Source organism: Ictidomys tridecemlineatus, chromosome 6 (genome assembly GCF_052094955.1).
Source record: "Ictidomys tridecemlineatus isolate mIctTri1 chromosome 6, mIctTri1.hap1, whole genome shotgun sequence".
NCBI classification, from domain to species: Eukaryota; Metazoa; Chordata; class Mammalia; order Rodentia; family Sciuridae; genus Ictidomys; species Ictidomys tridecemlineatus.
In genome coordinates, this window is record NC_135482.1 from 41,393,745 (window position 1) to 41,421,293 (window position 27,549).

Genomic DNA, 27,549 nt, shown 5'->3' on the forward strand with positions numbered 1-27,549 from the left:
GAGGTCTCATCTCCTAGTACTATCACCTTGAGAGTCAGGATTTTAACATTAATTAGGAGGAGGATTCCACAAATCATATCACTTATAAATATACAACAATGCCTATTTGCAGAGTATTCTTTCAATGGCCACAATAAATTAGGAGGCCCCAACAAATGTATGCTTTTATATTTTAGATATCTGGTGTCTTAAGGTACATTCACTTTAGCAAAACAAAAGTCACTTATTTTACTGACTTAATTTAAAAGAAGTTCCACAAAGTGTTTTTCATTTTAATGTATTAGCTACATTTTGAGAGAATAAATAACATTGTCTCTATTAAAATGTTGTGTCATGGAGGTATTATCATAAGTTCAGTTTGACTTTATTTATATAGACTTACTTGTATTTTTATAAACATATATATGTATGTATATATATATATATATATATATACTATAGCATGATTAAAGTAATAAATGATATATATGCATTGTATCACACACACACACACACACACACACACACACACACACATTCTCATTTCTTGGGAAACACAGTTTCACTTACAGAAGTGAAACCTGAAGTCAACAAACTTACTCCAATAGTATTCACATGTTCTGTGGTCTCAGCCCATAAGCATGAATGGCAGATTTACCTGACAGCTTAAATTTCATAACATTTTTAGGCACTTTCAAAAGTGCTCTTGATAATACATTTGAAAAAGTTATGGTGTACTAAGAGCAAGAAGAGAGAGTGTACAGAAAGGGAGATCTTTGCCACCTACTTTTCACACAGGGTATTAATATCTAGAACATATGGAGAATTCAAACAAGTAAACACCAAAAAGCTAAATAACTCATTTAATAAATATGTGAAAGAATTAAAACAAGACTTATCAAAAGAATAAAATACAAATGACAAAAAATAGATGAAAAAACATTCAACATCCCTAACTATCAATGGAAAATGCAAAACAACAATTACATTGAGATTTCATCTCATTTCAATCAGAATGGCGATTGTCAAGAATACAAATAATAATAAGTGTTGGGGAGGATGTGGGCAAAAAGGTACACTCATACATTGTTGTATAAGACTATTAAAATTAATAACCATTCTGGAAAACAATATAGAGATTCCTCAAGAAACTAGGAATGTAACCCCTATATAATCCAGTAGTCTAATTACTTAGTATTTATTCAGAAGAACTAAAATCAGCATACTATAGGAAATCAGAAATAGTCACAGCAGTGCAATTTACAATAGCCAAGCTATGGAACCAACCCAGATGCCTGTTAAGAGAGGAGTGGATAAAGAAAATGTAGTATATGTACACTATTAAGTTTTACTCAGCCATAAAGAATAATAAAATTATGGCAGTTTTTGGTAAATGGATGGAACTGAAGAATACAGCTAAGTGAAGTAAGTCAGATTCAGAAAGTAAAGGATCAAATGTCTTTTCTCATATGTGCAAGATAGACCAAAAAAAAAAGTGAAATAAAGCAGGGGATTGGGGGAATCTCATAAAAATAGAAGAGAGACTAGTGAAGTAGAGGAGTGGGATTGAGGCAGAAGGAGGAGGGATGGGAAAAGGGAGAAAGAATGAAATGAATCAGCAAACTTTCCTATGTACATAAATGAATATATCACAGTGAATTTCACCTTTATGTATATCCTTAGTGCACCAATTTAAAAAAAAGTGTATGGTGAAAAATCAGTATAGTAGAGGAAAGAGAACAAGGATGAGAGGAGGGGGAGAAGGGGAAATACTCAAGACTGAATTAGAACAAATTAAATTCCATGATTGTACAATTATATCAGAACTTACACAAATGTTATGTATATATGTAATTCACTAATGAAAAAGTTATGGCATATTTAACGTACTCTATTTCAGAAGTCAAGATCATATTACTGATTCAAAAAAAATTGGCCCATATCTCCCTTTAAATGTACTATCAAAATACCCCAAAATATCTAGGTAGACTTTAAGTTACTGTACTCTTAATGCCAAATACTATTAGCTAAATGAGAGAAAGTATTTGGAAATATCTTCTTTAACTTTTAGGCACAGAATATTTATTATGATAGTTTGGCCAACTATTTTCACCAAAATATATTTAAGATGTTAATTATAAAATATATATTCCTTAAATATAGATAGGAATTCATTTCAGGAATAGTTTACTGTGCATCATTTGATTCATAGAATTGGGATTAGTGCAGGTATCACTTATTATTATTTATATAATATTAGTTATTTCACTGACTAATGAACATTACATGTATTTATCATGTAGAAAAGGCTGTTTTAAAATGTGTATTTTTTTGTAATGATGAAGAAAAGATAATTGATCTATACATTTCTTCCTATATATTTTTTGTGATGAAACATTTTAAATCATCCCTTGTAATAATTTGTAAGAAGAGAGTACATTAGGTATAGAATGTATACCTAAGAAGAGAGTTATTAGGTATAGTTACCATGATGTCTTGAACTCGTTATTCCTAAACTAAAATTTTGTATCCTTCAATCAAAGATTTCTAAACTCCCGCATCCCTTCAGCCCCTGGTAAACACCATTATTCTGTCTATTATAAATGAGTTCAATTTTAAAAATTCCACATGTAAGTAAGATCAGGTTAAATTTGTCTTTCAGTGCCTAGCTCATTTCACTTTATACGATGTTCTCCAGATTCAGTCATGTTGTAGCAAATGACATATCTTCAACTTTTTCATGGCTTAATAGTATGACATTTTCTATAAGTACCATGTTTTCTTTATCCATTTATCCATTGACAGATTCTTAGATTGATACTCTATTTTGGCTAATAGGTTGTAGTAACTTACATTTTCGTTATCATTATTCAAGGGCTACCTTTCCTCCACATCTTTGTCCAATCTTATTATCTTTTGTCTTTTGATAATGAACTTTTGGACAGTTGTGAGATCACATCTCCTTGTAGTTTTAATCAGCATTTCCCCAGTGATTAGTTATTTGAAGCATCTTTTATTATATCTGCTGGTCATTTCTGCATCTTCTCTTGAGAAATGTCCATTTAGATTTATGATCATTTTTTAAATTGGTCTATTTTCTTATTATTGAGTTATTTGAGGTCCCTATATATTTGAGTATGTACCTCCTATCTGATGTATAGTTTTTAAATATTATTTCTGATTTTGTTAATATTGTCATCAGCCTATAATTTTTCCTGACTGTGAAGAACTTTTGTCTTCTTGTCTATTTTTTTTTCTCTGCTTTGGATTTACACATACAAAAAAATCATTGCCCAAGACCAATGTCACTTTTCACCCTATTTTATTCTTGTAGTTTTATAGTTTCAGATCTTAATGGAGGTTCTTAATGAATTTTAAATTTAGTTTTGTATGCAGTTTGGGACTGGATGTACTTTCACTCTTCTGGATGGGATATATAGGTGCCCCAATATCATTTGATAAAGAGGCTGTTCTTTCCCCAGAGTATATCCTTATTTACTACAGACATGTGAATTTATCCCTTGGCTTTATATTCTGTACCACTGGCCTGTGAATCTCTTTTATTCCAATACCATGCTGTTTTGATTACTACAGTTGATAGTATATTTTGAAGTTAGATAAAATGATGCTGCCAGCTTTGTTCTTTTTTACTGAAGCTTGTCTTGAATATTCAGGATCTTTTCTAGTGTTTTGTGGCTCCATACAAATTTAAGGATTGTTAATTTTATTTCTGTTGAAAACAATATTGAGATTGATATATAAACAATACTAAATCTGCAGATCACTTTGTGTAGTATGAGCATTTTAACAATACTAAAATGTCTTTCAATTTTTTGAGGGTCGTTTTTCATCTATTTATGTGTCTTTAATTTATTTCCCTGATGTTTTAAAATTTTTAGTGTACAAGTCTTTAACCCTGTTTGTTAAAATTAATTCCAAAGTATTTTTTAGCTACTGTTAAATGAGATTGTTTTCTCTTTTTCAGATAGCCTGTTGTTAATGCATAGAAAAATAACTAATTTGGTATGCCGATATATCCCATTGGTGTCTTCCTGTTCTGAGATAAGTAAAAGATCTGGCATATCAGCTCCCTTGATTCAAATGTCTCCTTATATCTAGGAAGGAACAATAATTGTCAGAACAATAATTGTCAGAAAGTGAGTAGGCATGTACTACCTTATATGTGGTTGAAAACATACTGCAAAGGTAATTATAAGAAATTATAAGAAAAGTTGAATAGATAGAGAGCAGACATGGTAAATCTTGGATTGTAATATTTCTGAGAAATGTAATGTTTTCAAATCCCTATATATTTCTTGAGTCAGAGTTCCTGAATACCAGAAAATAACAAGTGAACATAACCCTAGAACAAGGGTATATGTGTCCTAATGGTAATGCTGACAATAGAAAAATATGAAAGGAAGAAAGAAAGAAAGAAAGGAAGGAAGGAAGGAAGGAAGGAAGGAAGGAAGGAAGGAAGGAAGGAAGGAAGGAAGGAAGGAAGGAATCTTTGAGAAAACACTGTGGTGTGGGAGATAAGGGTGCAAAGGAAATAAACAAAAACAAATTAAAAATGAAAGGAGAATATACGTCTAAAAATAATTTACTACAGAATCTAGAAGAAACTGACAGAAACATGATTTGCATCCTCTGCAGAACAGTTTTGTATCTATAAATGCTAGCAAAATAACTAGGAAAAATGAAACAGGATAGATTAAAAAGTTATCATGATAAGAAGAATGCTTTGGGAATGACCTGAAACAGAAATTTGACATGATTATGACAGGTTACAAGAATACAACAAACACAATGAAAACAATAAAGGGTAAAATTTACATTATGAAAATAAAATCACTGATCTAAAGGTCATGTTTGAGAGTTCTTTTAAGATTGCCAAGGAATAGGACAAAGAGATAAACAAGATGAGAGATTATGTTAAATTGGAGTTTCATCCCATTTAGAGAAATATCAAAAAACTTGTCTATTTAGAAATATTTCAAGCAAACATGCAAAAAATTTTATGCTAATATTCTTAGAGATTTTATAGAACTTTTTGAAGAGAATTACTCTGAATTCTCTTTTGTCTTTCATTTACTTTTCCTTGAAGATCGTTGTCAGATATTTGCTGGTGTTTTTTGAAGGCATTGTGATTTCATGAGTCTTTGTAATATTTATGTCCTTATGTTGGTCTTGGCACACTTGCAGCCACGTTTTCTGGTTTTTATAGGTGTTCTTTGGCAGAATACCCTTTCGCTACTTAGTTTGGCCTATGATTCCAAATGTATCAGTGGAGTTAACTTCTGTGTTCTCTAGTTGGCTTGGCTTCTACCTTTGCTCCCAATTTGTGTGGGATAGTTGCCTAGCTTCTGCTATCCAAAACTACAGGCCAATGTCTGTGCTTAGACTAAGCTGCTAGATAAGCACTAGAGTTGCCTCTGATCTTGTTCATCACATGTCAGAGGTATCACTCACTGTAAATGTAGCAGTTGGACTGGGTTGCAGAAGGGGCTCTGAAGTCACTCAGTGGATGGGGACTTGTGTTAGTCACATTTTCATCACTGTGACAAATATAACTGACAAGAGCAACCAAGAGGAAGAAAAGTATGTTCTGGCTCATGGCCTCAGAGGTCTCAGTCTATGCCTGGCCAACTCCATTGCTCTGGACCTGAAGTTAGGCGGAACATCTTGGCTGAAGGGCATGGTGATGAAAGTCATTCAGCTCACTGCAGCTGTGAAGCAGAGAGTGAAAGGAAGGATCCAAGACAAATATGGTCCAAGATCATGCTACCAGTGACCTACTTCTTCATCTATGCCTGACCTGCCTGTAATTACTACCCAGTATCCATTCAGCTATCAATAGATTAATTCAGCAAATAGATTAATCCACTGATGAGGTAAGAGCCTTAATCATTGCCCACAAGCTCCACCTGTGAACCTCCCTTTATTGGAGATCATGCTTTCAAAACTTGAGCTTTTGGGGAGACATTCCAGATCCTAACCTTAATCACTGCTATGTTTTGTAGAAATACATGGTTAAGATTTATCTATCCCAGTAGCTTGAGTATAATAGGACCTTTTATGACCTAATTAGCCATTTAAAAAATATTATTTCATGAATGTAAAAGGAAACTCCTATAGATCTGAACCATGAAGAACACTAATAAATTATCCTTTCATAACTTGCAAAAATAATTTCAAGTAAAATTTACTAATAAAATGCATATTCACCATTTTCATTAATATGATTTTTCATGAATTTTTGTCTTAGCAGATTAAGACATAATTACCTTTTTTTTGCTAGCTATCTGGGACAGAATCTATTTGTTTTCATCTTCTCTCTTTTTTCATCTTTTCTCTCTCTCTCTCTTTAGTACATAATTGAATGATCATCAGGTTGAACCCTAAGTTTCATGACTGCAATTAATTGCATCCCAATTGACTTCCTGGTCTGTTATCCATTTGCCCTTGCCAACCTGGACCCATAATTTCCCACTAACAGACAAATTGCATTCTCAACTCTATCAATTTAGTGCACGAGATAGAGAGAGAGAGAGAGAGAGAGAGAGAGAGAGAGAGAGAGAGAGAGAGAGAGAGAACTTGTTTGTATTAGAGTTTTCCAGAGAAACAAACCTAAAAGGAGATGTGTGTGTGTGTGTGTGTTCAATAATATATACACCATAAAGATTATATATTTATTATATAATATTATAAATAAAAAGTGGATATTATAATCAATGCATCCCTTAGCTCAGTCAAAATAGGTGCATAAAATTAACCACCAAATGTCCATTCTTTGTCAATGTGGCCCATATCCAAATCTCTTTATACTATACTCAACCTCCAAATGAATACACTAGCAAAATCATAATTGCACATAATATGGTATCTATCTTGAAAGGCCACTAGTGCCTTCTTCAGAAAAGTAGGCAAACTTCTGTTGTAATGTTTACTCTTATCCAAATATCTTAGATATGATCATACAGAATTGATAATATTTAAATATAATTACAATCAATATATTTTATGTTAATGGATAAGGGAATAAGATAAAATAAATAAGATATCTACATATGCATATTCACACATATAAATACACATGAACTTACATAAATGCATTCATAACAAAATAAGGAGGAAGCACTTATCACAACTTTTGGCCTCCTCATTTGTGTACTTGGTCACATTGCTAATAGCTGGTATTCATAACAACCTCAACTACTCACTATATACTCATTTTGCCTTCATAAAAATAAAGGAAATAAAAGACATAAAATAAAATAATAAAATAAAGATAAAAATGCTAAAGATTAACAAAATGAAAAGTTTTTTTTTAAAAAAAGAAAACAAGAAGTACAAAAGGATCAGTAGAGACTATTATGAACAAATATATGCTGACAATATGAAATCTTAGAAGAAAAAAAAATTCAAATTGTCAGTGTTTGCAAATGACATGATCTTAAATGTAGGAAACTTCAAAGATTTCACAAACAAAATCTGTTGAAATCGATAAATGAATTCAGCAAAGTTTTAGTGTACAAAATTGGCATATAAGGAATCAGTCATGCTGCTATACGCTAAATACTAGTTATCTGAAATTTAGATGAAGAAAGCAATCAATCTACCAAAAAAAAAAAAAATCCCAGAACAAGCAAAAAGTCACAAATGGATATTTCTCAAAAGAAATAAAATTTTCAAAGAGGTGAAAATACTCTATAATTGATGGTATAAAACATTCTTGAAAGAAATTTAAGAGAAGTTGGAAAAGACGAATCTAAAAAAAAAGAAAGAAATATGTTTGTGGATTAAAGGATCAATATTATTAAAATGTCCATACCACCAATGCTATTTACAATGCTATTTACAGATTCAATGCAATCCCTCTCATAACACCAAGACATTCTTCATATATCTAGAAAAAAATCATAAAATTCATGTGAAAGCACAGAAATGCTTCTTAAGCAAAAAGAACGAAGCAGGGGACATTATACTGCCAGATTCTAAATATGCTACAGAGTACTAGTAATCAAGACAGAATGGTATTGGCATGAAAACAGCCTCCTAGACAAATGAAACAGAATAGAAAATCTAAAAGTAAACCCATGCATCTATAGCTAACTTTATTTGTCCCAGGTGCCAATAACATACATTGGTGAAAGGATAATCTTTTCAATAAGTGATGTTGGCAAAATTGTCTATTCACATGCAGAAGTATGAAATTACACCTTATCTCTCACTGTTAAAAAAATCAACTGAAAATAGGCTAAAGATCCAAATCTAAAACCTGTAACTATGAAAGTATTAGAAGAAAATGTAGGAGAAATTCCTCTGGATGTTGGAATAGGCAAGGCTCTTTGGATAAGAACGCCAAAACACAAGAAATGAAACAATCAACAGATTGCAGAGATAACCTTTAAAGTATTTATAGCTGTGCAGCTGATAAGGGGTTAATATTTCAAATATATAAGTAACTTAAACAACCTAATAGCAAAACACATAATCTAATTTTAAAATGGGCAATAGTCTCAATTGGACATTTCTCAAAAGAAGACATACAAATTATCAACAGTAATATAAAAATTAGTTCAACATCACTAATTATCAGGGAAAGGTAAATCAAAATCTCAATGAAATATCACTTCACTTCAGTAAATATGACTATTATAAAAACAAAATGAAAACAAGTGTTGGTAAAGATTCAGAGAAAGAAGGCCTTGTATTTCCTGTTGTTGGGAATGTAAATTAGTACAGCCATTGTGGAAAACAATATAGAAGACCCTCAAAGAATAAAAATAGAATAACACATTAATTGCCGATCTTATGTCTGCATATATAACCAAAGGAAATGAAATAGCTATGTTCAAAAGACAAAAAAAAAATTGTGCTCTCACCTTTACCATTGCATTAAACACAATAGCAAAGAAATGGGAACAGTCTAAATGACCATCAACTGATGAACAGATAAAGAAAATGAGGTATAGATACACAATGGAATACTATTCTTTCATACAAAGAATGGAATCAACATTTAGGATACATGGGTGGAACTGAAAATCATTGGTAAGTGATACAAGCCAGTCATAGAAAGATGAAGACAGCATGATTTCATTCATAAGTAGAATATAAAAAGTTGAACTCATAGAAGTTGAGAATAGAATTGTGAATACCAGAGGCTGTGAAGAAAAGGAAAGAGGGAAAGGTATGCAAAGGTAGATTAAAGGTACTAAGCTATAGATAGGAATAGGAAGTTCCTGTGTGTTTTTGAACAGTACAGTGACTCTAGGTAAAGTTAATGTTCTGTATATTTAAAATATCTAGAAGATAGAATTTTGAATGTTCTTTCTCAACAAAATGGTGTTTGAAGAGACAGATTATTTACTCTGACTCAAACATTGCACAATGCACACATATATCAAAACATCAAATGAGTACTCATAAATATTTATAATTTTTTATTTTATATGTCAATTTCTAAAATCTAAATATAAAAATTTTATAAAAATAAAAAATGTAAAATAAAAAATCAGAAAGCATATATTGTTTGATCTTGGATTATGAAATTATGGCTGATAATTTTTCTTTATTTTATAACCATTTATGATAACACATATTTCTTTTTAATTGGAAGAAATTATTAGTTAATCTTAGTTGTTAACATGCTTTAAATTATCTCTTGATTTTAAATTATTTCTTGAGTTTTTAGCATTGGACAATGTAATCTAGACTTGTAGATCTATCATTTGGTGGCTATAGTCTGGAGATAATTATTTATCTTTATGCTTCATTTTCATCATCTATACAATGGGAATAATAATGCCTAACATGCAATGTTGTGTACATTAAATGTGAGATAATATGTTAATAATTCCTATGATCTGGGTCAAATTTCTGGAACTATATCAAGTGCTCAAAAGTGCTAGCTATCATGCTATCATTCTTTGGCAATTTTTTTTCTCAGAAAATCATTAGCTTTAATATGCATCCAAATTAAAGGCAAGAAGCTATGAAGAGGATTCCAAATCACAGAATTCTTATAATGTTTTGGTTAAATTACTATAATTTTATGAGTGGCCATCAACAGTTAGCTTTATTAAATGTAGAGAAACATATAATTTGTACCTAGTAGCTTTGAGAAACAAAAGAAGATTAAATTATGGGGAAAAGTCTGAAAATTTTTCTATGTATTACTATATATATATATATACACTTTTTATTATTTCCATCAAAAATCTTTTGTCCTTTGTGGATCAAAATAAATATATACTATGTGTTGATGTGTTATAGAACATCTTTTCACATAAATATAAGTTTCAAGTACATCGTGTCCAGTGACCTATGACAAAGGGAGAAGAGAATGGGCTGAGAATCTAGAAAGTGGACAGAGACATTTACAGCAAGTTACAAGAATTTCGTCAAGCACAGTGCTATTGAAAACATATTTTGTCAAGTCAAAGAAGCAAATATATTTCCTTCCTATTAGTAACTATTTAGCAAACCTGTCAATCACTTTTAACGTAATTTTATTGTTTCTTCATTTTAAACTACACATAATAAATCAGCATTATAGCTTTGCAATTCAATATGAATGGTACATTTGTTTTAGAAATGTATTCACTGGGAAACTCAAAAATATAACATATCACTGGTCTTTTTGCTAAATGTGTGAGCCTTTTTACAATGGGAAGTGATTAAAATTGAAAGATACCCTTATAAGCAATTTCACAATGTCGTGATTTGGAGATTAACAAAGTGGTCTTCTTAGATTAAATCTAAAGCCTAGTGAGATAAAAAAGCACCTGAATCATCGATTTCTATTCTTCCATCCATAATATGAGGAAATAAATTCTGTGTCAACAAATAGTATATATCACAGTTGTTTTCTTTATAATGTTGTGTAAAACACAAGATTTTTTTTTTATAATCCTTCTGGAAGTGGATAGAATTTGACTAAGATATCTATCTTATTTTCAGGGAGGTTTCTTTTTGTATAATGTATTGCATAATGCAGTTTAACAGATTTTCATAAAGTTTTTTGTATACCATTAGAGTAACACAATTGCAGTTTTATTAATCTCTTTTGTAGTTTAAGAAAGAGCTTATGCTTAATAAGTTTCTTGCTCCATATTTTCAAATGCAATGCCATAAATTTAGGTTATATATTTAGAAAAAAATTGAAATGTAACAGTGCTTTGAAAAGAAAACATAGTTGAGCTCAGGATCCAGAGTTAAGCACTTGAATCTAGGCTCAATTCCTCTCTGTAATCTTGACTGTGGGTGTTTGTTTGTTTGTTTTTTAGGTTTTGTGGTTTTTTATTTTCACTTATAAAAGAAAGTAAAATCACCATTGAGTTGTTTTCTTTATTCCTTTGAATCTACAGTTAGTGTTTTAAGTCAATTACTCTGTATATCTGAGGTGTGGTTAGCTATGGTTTCTCAATGCATTCATCCCATTCTCTCAGAAGATTTGATCAAGTGCAACAAATAACATCTATAGCTTTATAGCTCTATTGCATAATTTTTGTTAATTCTTATTGTTGCTGAGGGACTTTTTCTTTTCATTGATAATAGCTTAATTTTTCCATTGGGAAAGATGTAAAGATAATTGAGAAATTTTCAATTTATTTCTTTTATTATGGAACATGTGGCAGCTGAAATAAATAAATTGGAGAAAATACATTAATATATCTGTTTTCCAGTTCCTGCATCTTTGGAAAATCAAGAAATTAAGTTTAAATCTCCCTTAGGGGGGTGGCTTGTTTTTACTCTCTACTTTTAAAAATTATCCTCAAATGTATTACAAATGTAATATAATTACACACACACACACACACACACACACATATGCTTCAAAAACATTTTAACCTTCTTAACTCAATTTCATCTGGATATGAATCAACTTATGCAAAAGTCTCACCCTGCCAAGTTGTACACTTTGGGGAGAAGAGTAATAGGGAATAAATATGAAGATTTGGAGCTGGTCCCAAATCTGCTACTATTAACTATGGGCATTTTTATTCTTTTTCAGTAAAACTGGCACACAATCTTTGTAACCATGCCTTTACACATCTCCAATAATATAAAATATTATAAATATTATTATATTTTAAAATTTTATATGTAAGTTATAACATATATTTCAAATAAAATATATTTTAACAAATTTAAAATATGATTTATGTTTTGTCTACAAAAGCCACATGTGAACAAATATTTAACTGATATGACACAGATATTCTGGTCTTCATATCTCTAGAAACAGAAGACAAAGGCAATTTTTGAGGTAGTCAGTGTTTCATGTCATATCATACCAAACTAATCTTTTGAACTGTGGTGAAAATCTACTCCATAAACAGTTCTATTTTACAGTAATCTTCTAAACCAAGACTTTTAAAGACACACATTTAGATTTTGAGTACTATGATGTTGACTTAACAAAGAAAATATGAAATATAAAATCATAATGTAAAATGTAAATATAAAATGTTAAAAGTAGTAAAAAACATAAATGTACTAAATCTAGAAAAACTTAAAAGGAAGGAATGACACAAGTAAGTTTGGAAAGAAACTCTTTTATTTTATGTCCAATTATAGAACTATTTAGGATAGAGTCACTTCATGATAAGAAAGTAATGAGAAACAGCTTTTTCGTTTTTAACAGAGATCAGAATGACCTATGGAAAAATGTTTGGAAAGAAATACTGAGCAAACTTTTTGTAAAGATAGGAATGCTGAGTTAAAGAAGTATTGAATATAGAGATAATACATTACCCTAGTTAGTGCCCAAGAATGACACAGGACCTGCAATGCCATGGTGAGTTCATCTGGTAACATGTTTAAGAACTTGATAAAGAAGTAGAGTAGATCTATATAGTAGGAGTGACTACAAAAATCTACTATAAGTAGGAATTAATGAGAGAGTGTTTTCTATTACTTTATGTGTTTATACCCAACTGTATGTATTTGTATTCATTTTTTTTTCACAGTTAAAAAAATCTATTTTGACTCATCATGGATCACTTGAAGAAGTTAGTTTCATCTTTAAGAGAAAAAGGGAAACAAAGCTCCATCTGAATTCTTGGCTTTATTTAGTGGTTTTCTAACTCTTTGTCATCTAGTTCCTTTAATGGTGGTAGCACTGCTGAGAATTCCCAGGGATGTTTCCAGATGATGTTGTTCACTAATATAATATTATCAACATTATAGTTTCAGTTTTGTAGGTTGGAAGTTAAGCCATATGACAAGAGTTTAATTTCTAGTACTCCCAACTTCATTTCATGAACTGGTAAGAAGTTTTGCACTGATATTCCTCATCATTTTGGCAGAAAAGCATATGTAATTTTTTTTATGTTGTTGTTGCCTATGATTTTATTTTATTTTATATTAAGCATATCCAATTTTCTATACTTCGATCATTTTTATTAAAAATTTCAAAGATATTTCCCCCATTATTATTTTTTTTTAATTCTAGAGCTCTTGATGTACTCTAGTTAATCAAATAGAACTAGTAGAAGACAATAGCCACCTTAAGCCCTGTTTAACTTTGTTTTATGTTAGTGCAATTATGTAGCACCAAAAATACTGAAAAATGCTAATGTCTGCATAATAGAAAAAAATGTTTGTTTTTTATCAAGAATTTAAAGAACTAATGTTTAATTTTTAGATCAAGTTGTAACATTTTGTTTTGCTGGTTATAAGTTATTATAAAGTAAAGCTTAAATTTCTACTAAATCCAAAATTGTTATGGATTTTAATGTTCATGAGGACAATATGTAATTAACTGTGAAAAAAATCAAATAAATGGTACAGTATTTACATTACAATTATTCCTTAGATAATTTACATTTTCCAGCAAATCTAGGTAATTATTCATGGTGGCAGAAAGGATTATTTTAGAAATTTATTTTTTCATATTATGTCTTGATTTAATTTGTACTGCTAGAGAAAACTAATTAAAGGTATTTAATTCTTTTGAGAGGGAATAAAAGGGTTTACAAAGTCATTAAAGGTGCAGTTGTATTTTCATCTACATTACTTCTAAAATCAAATATATTGAATATTATTATGTTGACATTTTTGTTACTTAATGTTAAGTATCTAGGATGTTCTTTTATGTGAAATTTTTAATTTGAGTCTCTCATTTTCATTTTACCATGATGTTAACAAATAATCTAATTTGGACATGTCTGTCCTAATAATTAACTTTTCTTTTCATAATCTTAGTGTTATATAATAGTTTTTAAAAATACATATAATCTGTATCATTTTCAACACTCTCCTACTCCATGTGCTTTGACATTTCTTGCTTTCACTATATTGTTGAGCAAGGGTTAGTTAGGATCGTTGGTTCTTCCTCTTTTTTTTTTTTTTTTTTGAGGGCTTCAATGATTATGGTCAATGTCTAGGACAATAGACATTCAATAAAGACATGTTTAACTATGTGGTTGGTACAATTTTAAAGGCATTATGTACATTATTTAGATTTATGTAAATCTTGTTAGAAAGGTCAGTAGTAATATTAATTTTAAAAAAAGAAAAAATTGAGGTTATGTAACTCACACAAAGTCAGACTGGTAAGCATTGTCTTCAGTCCTTTTTCCATAACCACTAAACTTCTTCTAATAAACTAAATTATGTATGGGAGCCAAAGGAATAGACAAAGAAGATGGTAATCTTGTTTATAAGATCCTAGATCTACATAGCTATACCTAGGGTGACAATACACTCAACACAGAGGCTTCAAACTTAATAAAGATTTTAGTGCTTCAATTTATCAGCATCTGGCAACTGTGGACTCAATTATAAGGTCTCTCCGGAATTACAAATTTCCAAGTAAACTAATGGAAGACAGAAAATAAGGAACTCATAGAATGTATAAAGAAATAAGAAGAGAAATTTTGGACTACCTGTGAACAAATATAGAAATGATTCTATTTTCAGCCTTCCCAGGAAGGATAAGTTCCATTTTAGATTTATGAAGATGATTGGATTGATCTAAAATGCATGTGATGATGTCAAAAGAAAAAAAAAAAAGAAAGCTAAAATCCTCAACTTCTGTGACTGTCAGAAATGTAGTGATGGCTTGGTGAGTCTTCACATGAATGTAGTTTCCACATGAAAATTTTTAATATGTATACATTGCAATGAGAGACAATGCAAGGTCATTGTTTTGTGTGGTGTGTGTGTGTGTGTGTGTGTGTATGTGTGTGTGTGTGTATACATATGTGTATATATATATGTATATTTTTTTACAAGTCATGTATATAGAACATGGAGAGGAAAATATAAATTTTCAAATAAATTGCAGATAATTTTTTATCTAGTGAGTTCAAGATGATAATTTATTTATCAATATTAATCAAAGAACTTAGCAATACAGATGATTATATACCTTCTGTTTGATTCACATAAAGAAAGTCATATTATGCACATCTGCACATTAAAATACTTAGCCAAATGTCAATTTGGGTTACATTTATTATGAGAATGAGAAAAAAATTAGAGGAAAAATTTTTCAGTTTCCTTCTATGCTTTGGTTTGCTTTAATTTTTAAAAATAAAAGGTGTATTCTTTTAGAAATTTTTTTAAAAGTTGAAGTTAATTTTATATGAAATATTGCCAGCCTAGATTTAAAATGCTGAATCATAATTCTACCTCATCATCTCTTCCCCATTATACCCACCCACTTAATCAAAGTCTAACAGGAATCTTTATTTTATCAAGCTTTCATCTATTCTTTTCATGAACACTAAAGTAGAAAATTAGTACTTTATAAGTCAGTTCTGGTACAGATCTAGGAGTAAAATAAATTGTATTACATAAAAGGGTGAATAATGTAGTCATTATTGGGGCAGAATGTAAGCTGTTCAATGGGGAAATTTTGTGGAAAGATGAGTGAAATAGACACTAGTATGTTAATAACTAAAAGCTGTATCTGAGTATCTTCCATTAATTAATTAAGAAATAAAAATTTTAAAAATCTTACATTTAAGTACTTTTATTTTTTAACCTTGATCTTATACAGGTGGTAAAATGACTCCGAAATATTAAGTCAAAGGAGTAGCACTTTGAGTTATGTTGCAATGTAAACACTATGATATATTTTCTTTTATCTCTCTTTATTTCTCTAGTAGTCAGGTATGTTTTACATTGTCCATCCTACCTATAATATCTTTAAAGCTTTTTCTGAAAGTGATGATAAGTATATTTTATCCCTGTTAATTTGCCAGAATCTGATACTTTTGTTCTTTTCAATATATGGAGGAATTCATTGCTTTCAATAAATCAGAACTCGGCTGATTTTCTCTGGACAGCTGGCATTTGTGTTTATAGCCTTAAAGGGAACATGCTAACATCTGCATTTGATGAATAACTCTATGTGTATTGTAGTTTCCTCAACAGAAATTGTTCTGAGGTTCAGCAAGCTAGTGATAAATAATTAATGAACACAGAAGCAATAGTCTCGGTTTATTGCCAGACTTGGAGGAAACGCACAGAACAAGCTGTAAACCAAGTCTTTCTTGTGCTTCTGTCTTCTCTTTGACTAGTCATTTACTTGATTGCAGATTGTGCCACTCAGAAAACCTCCAGGCTTATCACATATCTTCATTTTATCTTGTCTTTAATTCATTTTGTCAAATGAGTGTCATGAATATTGAAAGCTTCTGTCCTTCAAATGCCACTGAGACATGACTTGTAGAAGCAACAGCTTGGCATGGAGGTGCTAGGTATGAATACATCTACCGTTTTATTTTTCACTGTAGGAAATTTTATGATTTTATTAAGACAAAATGAAAATTTAAAAATTACTGTGATTAAAGTGAGCATTATTTGCGACTTCTATAAAAATCTTAGAACCAAAGCACGACTGTCACTAGAAACACAACATTCCCACAGATTTCTGTAAATTGGCTCTAAGTTCTTATATGAACATAGTAGTAAAAAAATTAATATTGGCTATTACAGATACAGTGATGCAAGCAAGATGAAGATAATTTATTATAAGATGAAATCTGCTAATTGACCCAATGTACTAATATATTTTATAAATATAACCAGCAAAAGGTGTTCTTCTATGACCTTTAATATAAAGCATTCTTAATTAGAAATAAATTTTCATATTAAGTATATTTTTATAATTTGTCTTATTGTGAAAGTTGAATTCAAGGGATCCCCGAGAATTACAGACATTGAGACCATAGAAAATATCTCCCTGAAATATACAGCATGTCTTAATGCCAGGCAGAATACATTGTAGATATTATCTCATGTAGCTCTCTATTACCAGCATAACACATATTTTTTTTTCTATTTTATATATGAAAATAATAAGGCTAAGAGATTATATTGACTTTTCCCTAGTTCTCATGTTTCATGAGTACCATAATCAGGATTCATAACTATAATTATCTTCCTTTAAACTTCATGTTTATTCCACTCTGCTCTCTTGTAGAATAACTGCAATGCCCTTGTCCAGTATCAATACCATATACTAGATGACACAAGATTGTTTGTAAGCATCATATTACTCTGAAGTACATTATCATTCTTTTGTCCATAGCATATGAGATAAAAAATGTTTTGCATATAATGCTGCTACTGTTATAGTTTAGAACATAATTTCTGATAATTTTCATAGTTAGATCAATAACTAATTCTCCCCTATGTGTCTTTTTAAAATTATTTATATTAATTTACAAATAAAATTAAATATATTGTGTACAAAATGTTGTTTGAAGTACATCCACAGTTTGGAATGGATGAATTAAATCATCTCACATACTGACCATTTTTGTTCATGGCAAAATCACTTAACCTCTACTCTTTTAGCTACTTTCAACAAGTATTTGGTATTAACTATAGTCATCTTGTTGTTCTTATTTTTCCTATCAAACTGAAATTTTGCTGTCCTATTTTGTATATTCTTTCTGCCTATCCTCATCCTTCCATTTATCAGCCTTCAAAGTATTTGTGTACTTTACCATCCCTGTCATTATAATTGAATTTATAATGAGTGCAAGGACCATATCACATTCATTCCCACTCTTTCTTCAGTGATTAGCACAATGACATTAAAATTCATTCAATGGAAAAGAAGTTAGGACAGGATTATGTTGGAAGGTAGATTGGTGCCCAACACAGTTGCATAGCAGTGAAACAGGAACCAAGGATTAAAAGGAATTTACTGGTTCAATGTTCACCTTAATGACACTGTGTATTTAAAAAATAAATGAATACACATAGAGAAAAGAGATAACTGGCAGAGAAGAAGTCATGATCATGATATTTTTCTGGATGAGATTCACCCTTTAAACAATGGTTTCTGCAAATATTCACTAATTCTCCATAACACAGAGATATTAAAGCAGTGATTTACTCCAATAACAAACTACACTTGTTTCCACTACTTCATTTGTTTTTATTTCCTTTATTCTTTCTTCTGAGTAAAAAGTGTATGATGATATAGAAGGAGGAAAAGTCAAGAATAAGTAGCCCAAGTTCTATTTTTGCTTATTTTTATTAGATTTGAAATTTTTGGTGCCTCTTTAGTTTTCTAATAAGGTGATTATAATTTGTCTTATTGTAAGAGTTGAACTCAAGGAATCCCCAAGAATTATAGACATTCAGACAGTAGAAAATATCTCCCTGAAAGATACAGCATGTCTTAATGCCAGGCAGAGTACATTGTAGATATCATCTCATGTAACTCTCTATTACTAGCATAACACATACATGACATGTATACAAAATTTTTGTTTGATTTACTGAGAGCCGATAATATGTCAAGGATAGCATAGCATGTGCTACAGTTTTTAGTCATTTAATAATCATAAAATACAGTATGTATTATGCTTTATTTCTATATAGTGTTTAATTAAGCTAATCCCTAAAACAGTAGATAAATAATATGTGTAGACTAGTACAAGTAGCAGAACTGATATCCATACAGAAAGTCCATGTTTTTGTTTAAAGAGCAATTGATAAGTTGATTTCAGCTTTGCTTTTTTTAGTACTTATTATGCTTAGACAATTAAAAAGAACCTCAATTTTCCAAATCAAAATGAAGCTGTTTTTCTATGAAAAAATCTACTGAAAGTTTTCTCTTAGTTATTTTAATTTGTGCATTGTGTGTATCTCTTGATTCTGATGAGACTGCATAAATCTCACACACACAGAGAAGACAATGTCACCTGACCTAATCTGATACTGTACTACCTTCTTCAGACTATCACAGAATTGAATATCTAAATTATAAACATCTCCATTGTTAGGAAGTTGTTTTTTATCTTCATGTGCATTGCTTAGTAAAAAGTATTTTTATTAAAAACACAGTTCTTTGTTATTGCAGTGAAATTTTTCCCATCTCTGAATGCTTGCTTTAATAAGTAACACAGAGGAAAAAGTATATTTTATTGCACATGAGGTCTTTAAATATTTGAAGATCAATATTTCATAATTTTTATCTGTTCAAGAATTTGCTACTTCTTAACTTTCCATTTCATGTTTACTCAGTGGACTCTCATTTAATATGAGCTTGAGTTATCACATCCTGATTAACTCTTCTCCCCCTCTGTTTCTTTGTTGCTGTGCCTGAACATGGCTTTAGGTTGTGTGCAGCAGAAAGAGAGGAGTTCAGTAACTTGCTGTGTTCTTTTTTTTTGGGGGGGGGGGTACCAGGGGTACTCAGGGGTACTCAACCACTCAGCCACATCCTCAGCCCTATTTTGTATTTTATTTAGAGACAGGGTCTCACTGAGTTTCTTAGCGCCTCCTCTCTGTTGCTGAGGCTGGCTTTGAACTCTTGATCCTCCTGACTCAGCCTCCCGAGCTGCTGGGATTACAGGTGTGTGTCACTATGCCCGGCTACTTGGTGTGTTCCTGAACTATGTTTTTGTGATGAAGTCTATGAAGGCATTCTTGAAAAGGGTCTATTCCTGACTCTTACCAACCTCACAAACAACAATAAAGCCAAAATTTTTTTTCTGTTTTTCATGAAGTCAACCTATATCTCCTTGTTTTGTATTTGTCAGTTCATTTTCAGACCTAATGTCAGGACTTTATATTAAATTACTTCTTACATAATATGATTCAAACATAATATGATTGTTTTATCCCATCCAAACAGTGTTTTGGTTGCTTCACAAGCTAGTCTTCTGAATGACTTAGATTTTTTAACAGTCACATTGGAATATATAAGTAGATGAATTTTACTACTTTTAAGTACATTACTGTGTAATGCTTTCATACAACATTGCATTAATTATAAATTCTCACTTTATTTCTAATTAAATATCTTTATCATATTTGATAAACCAGTATGATCATTGATGAAATCCAGGTTTTGATTGATATCAAACTTGTGGGCTCTTTTGGAATTCATATGCTGTTTTGACTTTAAGGCTTTTAATATAATGAGACTCAATGACTTTAGGAGAAGCATCTATGTTTCACTTTCCATGAGAATTTGTATTTCTTGATTTACACTTATTCTTTCATACATTCATGTTCCTGGTCTAATCCCTGAAAGTATTTGAAGTTGAGACCATCACATCATTCCTCTGATCTACCAGCTTTTTAATCCACAAACCTCATGAGCCTGTAAGTTGCTGGGTTTGCAAGTTATCTATTCTAATTGCATATGCACTGCTACTAGAAAATTAATTCTTGGATTTTTCCCTTGTTCAAAATCAAGCCTCCAAAACTTGAATCTGATTTTTCTACCTTTCTGAAAAGTGATTTCACCTTTTCTAATCTAGTCCTCATGATTACAAAAATATCCCACATAAATGATTTCAGTGCCTTGAAATTTAATAGCAACAAACAAGAAAACTTAAACTTCATTTAAAACAGCTAGGATAGGTCTTACAATCCTACACACAGATTCTCTCTGAGTAATATTTCCTCAGATTAAATATGGCTGCATGTTATCATTCCAGAGAGATGAAAAGTTAGAAAATAAGAGTTGAAAATCAGTTCTGTAATTATTACTGTTAGTTCTCTTATTGAAGGTGGCCTTAACTTTCCCATTAGCTTCACCATTTTAACCAGGATTCTTCCTGAATGAATGCCTCTAACCCCCATTTTCTTACAGTATTTAAAAATCTTTCATTTGCAAATATTTATCAGTCCCTTTGTAATACAAATTTTTCTCCCAGCCTCTTGTCAGTTTTATCTGGTAGGAAAGTCTTGCTCAAGGTCCTAGGAGCCATTTCTTTGAAATCCTCAATAAAGAGTTGACTTCTAAGGAAAAAAAAAATGTTGACTTCTATCTGCCAATCTCTGTAGCTCTGAAAGGGGAAGTAGGAGCCTAACTCAGTGAGAGTTAATTAGCAAACACCTTATCACCATGATCAAGCTTCTTTTGAAAGTATTCCAATATTTTTTTCATTTAAGCACTTCCCTTACTTTCATTTCAGGGAGTAAAATGCAATCTCCCTATCCTTTTTGCAATCATTTTGAATAAAGTCTTCCTTTCCTATTTAAATGTATGGTGTCATTTTTCTTTGACATCATTATCTAGGCTGATACAACTTTTTTTTTTTTAAAACTATGTACTGTTTGCCAGACTGCAGATTTAGTTCTTTCTCATATTGCTTTCATAATAATGCCAAAGGGAAAGTTCTAGTGTGGCTTCTGTTTTTCAGGTCAGCAGACAGCTCACAGAAGTTTACTAACTTGCTGAAGATTTTGTGGCAAGAGACAAAGCTAAGATGACAACTGTCTCATTCACAGTCCATTGTGGTAGGGCAGTGGGATAGTTCCTAGAGAAGCCAAAGAAAGTGGCCAGAGACAGTATGGGAGACATGATTTCTTGGGAACATCTTACCCAAGATCTGTGACTGTTTCAAGAGATCACTGACAACAGACTGTCCCTCTTGGTGTTTTACGAAGAGTACATTCTCTCTTTTAAAGTGTTTAGTCCAGTGGAGGCTGGCTGGACAAGTGCACATATCCTTTCCTGTCCCCACTCAAAGAGGAGTTTACATATTAGTCTGCAGAAGCAATGACATCATCACCATCAACTTGCTTAGTTTGCTTTACAACCAGAATCCCAAGGAGCAATTACCCTGGAGTACTTGTAAGAAAGTAACTTTTTTTTTTTTTTTTTTTTGAGAGAGAGAGAGAGAGAGAGAGAGAGAGAGAGAGAGAGAGAGAGAGAGAGAGAGAATGAATTTTTTTAAATATATATTTTAGCTTTCGGTGGACACAACATCTTTTTTGTATGTGGTGCTGAGGATCGAACCCGGGCCGCACGCATGCCAGGTGAGCGTGCTACCGCTTGAGCCACATCCCCAGCCCAAGAAAGTAACTTTTTACACATAACACTAACTTGCCCTAGTTCCCAGTGTGCATAAAATAAAGCGGTGTCCTTCAAGATATATGTATCTGGATGTTCTTGTCCAGGCTTGCTCTCATTGTTCACTTCACTTGGCTAGGTTTTTATGGTAAAAGAAAGGGGACATTCAGGGACATGGTGGTTTACAGTACTCCTTATCTTTAGAAATGATACACCAACTGAGAAAGTCAACTCGAGAATTTATGCATATTAACATTAAACTCATCTACTTAGTTTAAAACAATATTATAGTGTAATAGATTATTCTTTAATTCAGCTTTGTTTTCTAAATTAATATTTACCTCGAAGTTTATTTATTTGTCCTTATCTTCTTAATTGGTTTACATCATGGATGTCTCAGGTCTCTCTGAGCTCGCTCTGTTATACCACTGTGACATTTCCTTTACAGTCCCAGTCAGTGTCTATCTTTATTCTCAACCCTGGTAGTCCATCTTTTTCAAGTTTCAGGTACATTTATTACATGCCCAGTATTTCTCCTTCTAGCTATCACAAATTTGAAAATGACATAGTCTCTTCTCCAAAGGTTAAACAGAATGTGTTCATTTTCCAAATAAAGTAATGAGGCATAAAAGGTAAATTGCAGTTGCAATAGCAACAACAACAGTGAGCTGATAGGGGAAGTTTTTAGTAGTTATATTGATGGTCCTGTCTTTCGAATTTATTCTTTGTCGAAAATGACAAAGGAGAATAGCCTTATAGCAATCCACTAGACCATCCCAAATATCCATAGTGTGTAATTTGATCATTACTTGCCTTGGGCATTAAAGGAACATTAGATTGGTGTTTTGGCTTCTTGTTCTTCTTCTTTTTTTTTTTTTTTACCTTGTTTAACTCTTTCACTTTTTTAGTAAGAATGATTCTCTCCAAAAATGTATCCTAATTTCAAATGATGCCAGTATATAAATTAATTAATGATTTGATTTATTTGCTATTGACTTTGGATGGTTTGAATTTTGTTGACTTATTTGTTTTTTGAGAAAAAGGTTGATATGTTCCTTCATTGTTAAAAAACAAAAAAAAAATCAATTGAAATGGGGCAACTTGTATTTTATTTGTAGCTGTAGCTTTCGAGTAAATATTTATATAATTTAGACAAGTATTGGTCAGTGAAACACACACACACACACACACACACACACTCTTCACAGTATGCAGCCCAAGATCGACTTGGCATCCAATCACTAGCAGAGTAGCAAGCTGACTGTTAATATACAATACCCTATGTTCAATTTTTGATGCCTTCCAGAAAATATCAGTGAAAGTGAGAGTGAAAAGTAATTGAGAAAGTAGAAAAATCAAAAAATTAAATGACTTTTGTTAGAAAAACTTCAACACAACTGTAAGTTAAAAATCTAATTTCATAGGGAAGCACAAAGTTTCATTTGAAGACTGGAAATTTCCATTTTTTGAAAATGCAAGGTATGTTTTCTTCTGTGAAATTTATTAAGCTGATATGAATCAGTATCTTAGCATTCCACCTAGAAGTGGAAAGCAAAATTATCTTTCTGACCAAACTAGTGACACATAATTACTCATTCTCAAAAGAAATCATTAACATTATAGCATTTTCTAATGCACATTTGCCTGGACATGATATCTATCTTGAACAGTATAATTTAATGAAGAATATTCTGTCATCCTCTGGAATTTAACTGAATGTGCAAGTATCCAAGAGCCAAGTTCTAAGTAGAGGGTAAGTATGACTATTTTTAATAGTGTCATACAATGTATGAGATGTAGCAGGTCACTGAATTTAAAGGTGCAATGCTCTAGCCCAAATGTTCCTCATTTAAAAAAATAAAATAGACTTGAAATGCCAATTGAATGTATTTCAAGGGTCCATTCACTGACCTGGTTGATGGTATAGATAATTCCTTCTTAGAAAACCAACCGACAAACAGAAAAGCAAAACCTTCATTCCTCTAAATGGAAAATATTTAAACAGAAAGAGATATGGATATCTCTTCACAGTGTGACCTATAGCCATGCTTCATATCTCTGTTTGCTCATTTTAGACATCATTGCATCATTCAAAACTGGAGACAAGATGTTTCAACAAGGTGCTTCAGACCACAGACCGTGATGGTATTCTTTCTTAAAATAGTATCATATTCTGAAAAATACTACATCTTAACATTAACATGAATTAAGTAGATAGTATGACAAATTCAATGTGATTGGTTATTCAAGTTTCAGAGAATGTGTAATAATATTTTATTATGTTATTATTTATTTTCTGTGGACACAGGACACAAGTTTTTCTTCAGCTCAATTTTAAAGCTTATGACAAGTCTATTTGTTCATAAACAAACAAGAGTAAGAAATCTAGTATTTTCATGAATGCCATAATTGTCATCAAAGTATAGGCATTCAAAGTATAAATGGAGGTTTACAAAAAGTTTCTTAAAAATAAAAACCATAAAAAACTTGAATATAAGTAAAATGATTATAACACTCAATAAATGCATAAAATGAAGAAAGCAAAGAAATTATATATAAGAATCAATTTATAACTGTTCTGAGAAAAATTCAGTCTTTCTCCAAATTTTTGTGCCATTCATTTGTATTAATAACTAATATTCAAAGTTTCATTAATAATTCTTTTTTTTGCTAAGTATTTGATTTCTTGTTAACCTCTAAATTATTGTCCATGTTAATATTAATATCTGGCCAGGTGGGTAGAACATGACACCTATACCTTTCTAAAGGGTCTAAGGAACTGTCCTTGTACTTTACTGGTAGAAATTCTATATATGATTCCTTTAAATTGTTACTATCTTGGTGGAGTCTGAAAAGTGGAAATAAAGCTGCAGTCAGACACTCGTAAAACACTGATGTGGGACCTTTACAGAACTTTTATTTTAGAGTAATGATTTAGAAGCAGACTGTTGAAAGGCCACAAAATTCATAACTCATGTGAGTATGAACAAAGGCCTGGAAAGGGATATGTTTTTACTTTGATTATACAGCAAAATTATGTAGGTAATATTATAGTATTATTAACTGAGAAAATATTTGGACAGAGTTCTCAAATATAACTAAAAGTAAACTATGTCCCAGGAGAGCTCATCTAGAAGAACTGTGATCTTTCACTTCATCATTCAATAAGATTTCCTCATTATTAACAGTGTGCTGACACTGTACTAAGCATGCTAGATATACTTATTAATGAAATTTAAGATACTTATGTGATACAGACTGATAGTAAGCCAATTTCAATTGGAATACTTGGAGCTCAGAAAGATGAAGGAACATGACCAAGGAAAGGCTTGGACACAAACCAACTTAGTTAGACTCTAGGCTCCACTCTTAACTGATTGCTAAGTTATAGGTCAGACATTCCAAAACTTAATTGAATTCCTATGTTTGAAGTAAATTTTTTCTTCTCTCACTGATATGCAAACATTTTAGGATATTAAACCATAAATAAGCATAATAAAAATATTTTATAAAATAATTTCTGCCTGAGAAGTCACATAAACATCAAGGAGCAAATATGATATGTATGTACATTTGTATGCATGTATTGTAAAAAGGGTTAGGGTTTTAATAAAGATTGACCAAAAGGATACTCTAGAAAAGACAAAGTGAAGAATATAATTGGAGGAGAACTAAGTGTTTACATTTCTGGAGAGCAGGCTGTATGCTCTTTTAGAGAGAAGACATAAAGCTCTTGGAGAGGTTTAGGTCCAAAGCATGAAACTCTCAAAAGCAAGTTTAAGACTCTGGGCCTGAATTCCTTTAAGAATTAGATACAGGGGCTGAGGATGTGGCTCAAGGGGTAGTGCGCTCGCCTGGCATGTGTGCAGCCCGGGTTCCATCCTCAGCACCACATACAAAGAAAGATGTTGTGTCTGCCGAAAACTAAAAAATAAATATTAAAAAATTCTCTCACTCTCTCTCTCTCACTCTCTCTTAAAAAAAAAGAATAATATACAAGTACACTTTGATTAGTAGAATTATGTAAGCATAGCTTAAATGTTATGGTTTGTGAATATCATTTAGTAGTACTTGATAGGATAAATTGGTATGTGCAGGAGAGATTTAAGTTGAGAGAACAGTGTGGTTCAATCCCAAACCCTTTACTGTGAAATAAAAAACATAATTAGGAATGCAGATATGATTGTAGAAAAAAAGTAACAATTTCGGAACAGTAGAAATTTAGCTACATAGAACTCTCCATTTGTAAATGTTCAAATTCTTACAAAATATTTGAATCTTTGATTAGGGTAGAATAAATATGGGGGATGAGTTTTACTGACGAATTTACCAGAAAAAAAGTTTTAGTAATTTTCAAATGGCTAATATTTCTAGTTTCTTTTCAAATTACATGGGAAAAACTTTAAGAAGTATGTCCCTTTAAATCTATACTGATTTAATTAACATTTTAGTCTGCTTTTTCACTGCTGTGACTGAAAGATGTCACTAGAAAAATTTTAGAGAAGGAAAAGTTTATTTGGGAGCTCCTGGTTTCAGAGGTCTCAGGAAGTGCATAGACTGGCTCCAATCCTCTGGGCTGAAGATAAGGCAGAACATTATGGCAGAAAAGTGTGGTGGAGGAAAGCGGCTCAGAAGATCATGATCAGGAAGCCAAGAAAGAGCTCTGTTCCACAAGGAGGAGATATGAAACCCAAAGGCACTTCCCCAGGAACCTACCTCCTCCAACCACATTCTACCAACCTACATTTACCATGAAGTTAATCCCTAACAAGGGATTAATGCACTGATTAAGTCAAAACTTTTATAACCCAATAATTTCACCTCTAAGCTTTCTTGCATTATCTCACACAGGAGCTTTGGGGAGACACCTCATATCCAAACCATAACACTCAACAAGAAATAATTTTGGAGAATATTAATATATTTCATTAAAAAACATGTTTCCACTTCTATGAGATAATTGCAGGTCATTAATAATAATCTAATTCCCAATTAATGTCTAGATTTGGGGAGAGCCTCAAAAATATTCTGGAGCAAATGCAACTTTATATTATGTACATTCTATTTCTAAGAATAAAATAAAATTCTAAATAGAGATTTGGTAAAACAAGCGCAGATTTATGACTTCATTTGTTCTCATTCTTGAAATAGTTCATTTCTTAAGGGACAGAGAGTACTGAGGGTTTTGTAATTTTCCTCAGTTGCATTTAGTGTTGAGCAGTTGTGATACAACTTCAAGTCCTCTGAATAAGAATACTGCCAGATTTCCCAAGTGGTAG